Source organism: Notolepis coatsorum, assembly GCF_963971535.1.
Source record: "Notolepis coatsorum genome assembly, chromosome: 18".
NCBI classification, from domain to species: domain Eukaryota; kingdom Metazoa; phylum Chordata; class Actinopteri; order Aulopiformes; family Paralepididae; genus Notolepis; species Notolepis coatsorum.
The window spans coordinates 32,408,364-32,415,585 of NC_140182.1; positions in this window are offsets into that span (position 1 = coordinate 32,408,364).

The window sequence follows — 7,222 nt, forward strand, 5'->3', positions numbered from 1 at the left end:
CCCTGCTCTGCTCTAGTTCCAGCTCCACACATCTAGTAGCAGAGGATGGATTGTTAGTCCAGGCGCTCCCCCCTTATTCCTTTTTCTAGATAACAAAATACAGCGTGTTTTCACAAAAACACCAATTACGAAAACTGACCAAACCTCTGAACTACACAACATACAGAGTCAAATTAACTCAATATACCATACGGTTTGGACCCAAGGAATCTAAGGAATCAGTCACACATTTCTACACGACATTGGGGTGAAAATTACATAAAGGTTGAGTGACCTTACGACGATCACTTTTGGTGAATAGTGAAAATATGTCACTGATGACGCTTTATTCTTTATTCTATTTAATTTTAATTTTATTATATTCGTATTCCTATTTTAGTCCTATTGACTACCTAAATGTTTATTGTTGTTCAATGTGAGCGATCTTTAGTGCCGAATTTTCCTCCGGATTATTAAAGGATTCTATTCATTTCTTTATTATTAAGTGTACATTCATTATGTCTTATTCACATACACTTAAAAATTGCACACGTAGCAGTCTTAGTTCACAAGCAGGATGAGATATCAGCATCAAACAGCTACTACTAATAACAGTAAATACAAAGATGAGAATCAATGAAAAACAGAACCTGATGAACAGTTTTAATCAACTAATAGTCCTCTTCATCATCATCTCATCTTCTCCTCTTCCTCCTCCTCCTTTTCTTCATCCTTCTCGTCGCTCTCCGTCACAAGTATGTCCAGCAGAGATGTGGGGGGGGGGGGGGGGGGGGGGGGGGGGGTTGGCAACGACTGTTCCGGCGGTCGATATGGGCTTGAGCAAAAAAAATTATAATCAGGTTATAAATAATAAAGCAAACATTGGCCATTGAACCATACTTACAACATACCACCTGATCTGGGTCATATGGCTTGTTGGGCCGTTCAAAGATTGATGCAGCGGTGAGCTCTCAGCCTGCCTCTGTACGACAGCAGAGTTCGAGGTGCGGGTGAGAGACGGCCCTGCGGCGGTGGGAGACGTCTGGCGCCCACCTTTGACTCACTGAGCTAGATGACTCACCCGCGCTGCTGGCCAATGGAGACCGACGTTGCCACATGGTGGCCATCTTGCCACAGGCAGCATGAATTCACATGAATGTCTATGGTGCATGTACTATTGAAATAACCATAGCTTGCTAAATTTTCAACCGATTTCAAACGTTTTCTTTTTTTTATAACCTCAGAGATGTAGTTATAATACTGCGTACTTATAATTGGACTTTCATATGAAACTAATTTCAATATGTCCAAGAATCCTGAATCATAGCCATGTTTGTAATAAACTTCAATTCAACCGAATTTGTAATTCGGTTGAAAATTTAGCAAGCTATGGTTATTTCAATAGTACATGCACTATAGACATTCCTGTTATGAGTGGGCGTGCTGCCTGTGACAAGATGGCCGCCGGTGAACTATACGCTGGAGACTCCGCCTTGCACCATCTAGTTATATATATCTATGCACACGCCAGACAGATGGGATTCCCAGGAACTGTGACACTCCAGCCGCCACGGAGAGCACGGTTCCGTCTTGATGAGCTGACAAAACATGGCAAGTACGCATCGTATCTGGTTCATCTGACTGTAATGGGTTTCCCCAATTTTGACAGATTAGCTGGGTAATTGGTGTGATCGCTGCTCCAAACACGGGCTGAGTCACTGCAGATTGAACCGAGGCTGAGGGAGAACTAGATTACAAGGAGATGGGAGCGGCGATGAATGAGCTCCATTACTACTTTGCTTGTACGACAAATCCACGACAGTGACGTTAATTTGTTTGCCGAATGTCCTTCATTTTGGGGATTTTCTTCCCTGTCATTCCTCGTCTTGGATGTGTTGCGAATTATGCTGCTATTCGTAGTATTGTCACGACGTGTTGCCATACAGTACGGCGCGATGTCACAATGTCACAGCTCATTGGCCACGGTTGTCATTTAAAGATTTAATGGATGTCATCTTCCTACAGTATTAGCAAACGCTGCAACGGAGGAGATACACTGGGGTCAATTTAGGAAATCAGCATTGTTTCATGTGTGGACCATGCATGGGACCATGCAGACAGGTGGAATGTTCATCAATACCACTGTTGAACTAGAATGTTCATCCAACCTTCCAACCTTCGCCACGGTAATTCCGAGTGTCTCGACCACCAAACCGACATTCATTTCAACGACAAACGTGATCAAACGCTCTGTGACAGCTGATGGATTTCGTACCAGAATCATTTGTGCATGTTGAATTGAATGGGAACTAATGGCTATAATCGATCATCAATTCAAGCTCTGTGGGAGCGACATGCCACTCTGTAATGTGAGAGACGCCTTATCACACAGGGAGTGATTACACCCATCATTATAACATTATAACCCCATTGCATCCGCGCTCCAAGAGACCCCGAACAACTCTACACACACACACACACACACACACACACACACACACACACACACACACACACACACACACACACACACACACACACACACACACACACACACACACACACACACACACACACACACACACACACACACACACACACACACACACACACACACACACACACACACACACACACACACACACACACACACACACACAGACAGCGCAGGGTAAAATATTTATACATTGGAGACACCGCTCGGCTTATCAACAATGCTCCCTTCTGACATCAAAATCCCTCCCAGCATAAAAGGGAATCGGATACTGCAGGGCTGAGCCGGGCCGACTTACTTACACCCCCCTGACTGCAGTCATCTCAGCCTCAGCCTCAGCCTGTCCGTCTCACTCCTCCGGCACTATAACAAAAGGATGTGTCGGACGTGTCAGACTCAGGACTGATGGACCGCAGCAGGTCTACACCACAGCGCCTCGCACCGAGGGGCATCCGTGACTTCCGACGATGCAGGGGTCAAATAAAGTAAATGGTGCATGTACTGTACTATGAACTCCAGACAATGACCTCGGTAACAAGTTGTAGATATGCACACACACACAGACACACACACAGACACGCACACACGCGCGCACGCACGCACGCCTCAGGGCAGCTCTGGCTGCAATTGTAGCTTACCACCACCGGTATGACTGTGTATGAACGAATAATGGACTCTGTGAAGCGCTCTGAGTCAGAGAATAGCGCTATATAAATCCAATCCATTATTATTATGTATTACACACACACACACACACACACACACACACACACACACACACACACACACACACACACACACACACACACACACACAATTGAATACTTTATTTGGTTCCACAAATTATATTACATAAACGGGGAATAAAATGTATCGGGCCAAGCAGCACTGAACACTTAAGGGACACATAGCACCTCCTTCTCCACGTGGCTAAGCTGCCAATAATAGCTGAGACAGAGCAATATTTGGCAATTTGTTTGGCTTTTCTTTTAGACATTGCAGCAATTCTCAGACCGCTCATGGTGCATTTGTATACATGGCCAAGACTTCCGAATACAAGTACACTATATCTACACCTATACCCAAGGTCGGCCATCACATTTAGCAGTGGTTGGTATTTGATATACTTGTCCCGGAAGGCCTGGTTCATGTACAGATCAAAGATACAGCCTACTTCTATGACCAGCACCTCCCTGTGGCTGGTGTCAACAAAAACAACATCCGGTGTATTTGGTATGTTAGCAAAGACATCATTGGTAAGGCCACACACACACACACGCACGCATGCACGCACGCACGCACGCACGCACGCACGCACACACACACACACACACACACACACACACACACACACACACACACACACACACACACACACACACACACACACACACACACACACACACACACACACGCACACACACGCACACGCACGCACACGCACACACACACACGCAGGATGGACATGTCCCTACTGTATGCATGACAGTAATCTGAGATGTGATATTGGCCATGTTGAACAAGCGAGGACAAGTTACTGTAGATTCTCCAGTTTCATGAGGGGAAACCATCACGGAATGTTTGAAGTGTGGTCACCGATGGCAACGCTCATTTACTCATTTCTGTGCTCACATTATTCTGTAAAACAAGGGGAAAGCTTGTTATTCCTGTTCCACTCAGACTACTTTAGAAATGTTAATAATTTAATAATAATAATAAAAACAATAATTATCATCTTTTGTTGATGTCTTAGTGTCTAGTCAGTCTCTCACACAGCAACCCATCAGATAGGCCTGTTACATTTGTTCTCAACATGGGATCTGGGGTGCCTGTACGTTAATGCCAAGCAAGCAGTGCAAAAATGCTTCCGCATTCGTCACCGCACGCTAGTGCGGTAAAGCGCCCTTCTTTTCAGACAAATGCTACCGTGCGTGCACCGGCGGCGGCGTGCTCGCTCAGGTGCGTGCGTGCGCCGGCGTGCTCGCGCGAGGTGCCCGCGCATGCGCATGAGATCCCGCCTTGGTTGGAGCTCAATATATATAAGTCACCGCCTCTTATTCACTATCTGGCACTAGCTCAATTGGCAAGGACACATGGCTGTGGATCCTATGGCTTGTTTGCTGGCGAGTTCGAATCCCATCGAAAATATTTTTTAACGTGATTTTTTTTTAACGTGTATTCTTTCGCCGGTTAAGGTTAGGCATTGTTTTGGAGTTGGTTAAGGTTAGAACGGTTAAGTTTAGGCGCTGTTAAGGAGCTGGTTAAGGTTAGAGTTTGTCAAAGAGAATGGCAATATAATTTCTATGGTTAAGGTTAGGCATTGTTTCGGAGTTGGTTAAGGTTAGAACGGTTAAGTTTAGGCGTTGTTAAGGAGCTGGTTAAGGTTAGAGTTTGTCAAAGAGAATGGCAATAGACAGCCTATTTCCGCGCGACCTGGGCGCTGGGCGGCGGAAAATGAAAGGCGCATTACTGCATGCCACTACGGTAAGTTTTTGCACTGCTTGCTTGGCATAAAGCTACACGCATCTGGGGTCCCTCAGGGGTCCTTCATGGGGTTTCAGGGGGTCCTCAGAGAAATTGGGAATAGTTTCACTATTATTTCACTGACTAGGACTTAGCCCAGTGGGGTAATGTATAAGACTATTGTGATCATAGGTTTCACTCTCTCCACTGTCATCTCCCCACCTCCCTCCACCGCCATAGAATAGCAACCCGATATCACACCCATGTGTGAAATACGCCCGCTGGTCCACTACACAGGACAGCGTGTCAGTGTCACAATAGATGGTTATGCTGCGTGAAAAGGACATGCAGGTATGAAGGTGCAATTAAGGTGCTCCACCAGCAGGGGGGTGTTAACCCCAAAACCAAACCAAGATGAATTCCATTGAACCAGCAGTTTGGATGAATGTTTTTACGGTTTGGTTAATGATTAGTTCAAGGTAACAGTGTCATTAAGGTTAGGGTTATGGGTGAGGTAGCGTCGAGGTAAAAGCACTCGTCCCAGGTTCGACTCCCTGCGTAAAGAACACACACCTAAGGGTGTCTGAGCGGGAAGAACACAGGCCTAAGGGTGTCTGAGTGTGAAGAACACAGGCCTAAGGGTGCCTGAGTGTGAAGAACACAGGCCTAAGGGTGTCTGAGTGTGAATAACACAGGCCTAAGGGTGCCTGAGTGTGAAGAACACAGGCCTAAGGGTGTCTAAGCATAAAGAACACAGGCCTAAGGGTGTCTGGGTGTGAAGAACACAGGCCTAAGGGTGCCTGAGTGTGGAGAACACAGGCCTAAGGGTGTCTGAGTGTGGAGAACACAGGCCTAAGGGTGCCTGAGTGTGAATAACACAGGCCTAAGGGTGCCTGAGTGTGAATAACACAGGCCTAAGGGTGCCTGGGTGTGAAGAACACAGGCCTAAGGGTGCCTGAGTGTGGAGAACACAGGCCTAAGGGTGCCTGAGTGTGAAGAACACAGGCCTAAGGGTGCCTGAGTGTGAAGAAAACAGGCCTAAGGGTGCCTGGGTGTGAAGAACACAGGCCTAAGGGTGCCTGAGTGTGAAGAACACAGGCCTAAGGGTGTCTGAGCATAAAGAACACAGGCCTAAGGGTGTCTGAGTGTGAAGAACACAGGCCTAAGGGTGTCTGAGCATAAAGAACACAGGCCTAAGGGTGTCTGAGTGTGAAGAACACAGGCCTAAGGGTGTCTGAGTGTGAAGAACACAGGCCTAAGGGTGCCTGGGTGTGAAGAACACAGGCCTAAGGGTGCCTGAGTGTGAAGAACACAGGCCTAAGGGTGCCTGGGTGTGAAGAACACAGGCCTAAGGGTGCCTGGGTGTGAAGAACACAGGCCTAAGGGTGCCTGGGTGTGAAGAACACAGGCCTAAGGGTGCCTGGGTGTGAAGAACACAGGCCTAAGGGTGCCTGAGTGTGGAGAACACAGGCCTAAGGGTGCCTGAGTGTGAAGAACACAGGTTGTGGAACCGGCGTGATGATGTAACGCAGGGGGCATGCGAACGGGAACAGCTCTGGAATTCTTGTGAAATGGGGTCCCCTGCTACAGGATCTTATGAAATGGGGTCCTCTGCGACAGCATCTAGGTCCACAGCCCAATGTGTATCATTTTAGGGGACCTTGACGTGAAAAAGGTTAAGACCACTGGCTTGTTAGACCTATAAAGAGAGAGTATTAATTTGAATCCATAACGATACAGAGATAACTAAAACATACATAAAGCAAAATAACAACCTTTTCATTAGGTCAGTAACTGTTACGAAGGATCAGATTAAACCGAATATATATATTTATTACTTGATATATATTGCATAGTATTTGTATATCGTCTGATATCCCTTGTGTATTCTTTGTACATATACACGGAATATCCCTTTGCCTGGTACAGGACAGACCATAATATTCGTTCTCCTATTGGAAGCGATCCCCTAGGCGCCACGGCCATACCCCCAATGTCTAGTTCAAAGTCACCGCCAAGGCTTGCCTGGACATGCCCGGTTCTGCGCAAGAATACGAGACAGAAATAAGGCTGGTACTAGATTATTCACCGTACGTATAAATACGTTGCAGGTGGATACAGCAGTTAGTTAACCTAGAAACGTGTTACCCTCAAAACGTTAAAGCCTTCATCACGAGTCAACGACCAAGTGAAGTGAGCAACCGTGCATCTAAATAGAGCACTTATAACCGCGTGCGAATAGGACAGTAAAAGTGTCAGAGCTTAGTGGAATAACGTCAAGTTCGA